The following is a 798-nucleotide window of genomic DNA, read 5'->3' on the forward strand; positions in this document are numbered from 1 at the left end:
CGGCGGGCCAAAATGGGGTGCTGACACTGGGCACGGTCACCGGCCAAGGGCACTGGTCACGGTCGCTGGCTAGGGTCTCGGGGCACGATCACTGGCTGAGGTCACGGGGCACGATCACCAGTACTGGGCGCGGTGCTGGTCACGGTCACGAGGCACGATCACTGGCCACGGCCACGGGGCACGATCACTGGTCACGGTCACGGTCACGGGGCACGATCACTGGTCACGGTCACTGGTCACGATCGCCGGGCACGGTCACGGGGCACGATCGCCGGGCACGGTCACGGGGCACGATCGCCGGGCACGGTCACGGGGCACGATCACTGGTCCTGGTGGGAGTACTGGGCACGGTCACCGGCCAAGGGCACTGTTCACGGTCACTGGCTAGGGTCTCGGGGCACGATCACTGGCTGAGGTCACGGGGCACGATCACCGGTACTGGGCGCGGTGCTGGTCACGGTCACGAGGCACGATCACCGGCCACGGTCACGGGGCACGATCACCGGTCACGGTCACTGGTCACGATCGCCGGGCACGGTCACCGGGCACGACCACCGGGCACGGTCACGGGGCACGATCACTGGTCACGGTCACGGGGCACGATCACCGGGCACGGTAACGGGGCACGATCACTGGGCACGGTCGCTGGAACGATCACGGGCACGTCCAGCGCACGGTCACGGCACGCCCAGGGCACGGTGGTGACCGTGTGGTGCTAAATTCCCAGGACGCCAATATCACCTCCTGGGAAGAAGGAAAATGTAAAGTAAGCTCTTTAGGGGGGTAGACTCGCAGCCT

Source organism: Punica granatum, unplaced genomic scaffold (assembly GCF_007655135.1).
Source record: "Punica granatum isolate Tunisia-2019 unplaced genomic scaffold, ASM765513v2 Contig00228, whole genome shotgun sequence".
Lineage (NCBI taxonomy): Eukaryota > Viridiplantae > Streptophyta > Magnoliopsida > Myrtales > Lythraceae > Punica > Punica granatum.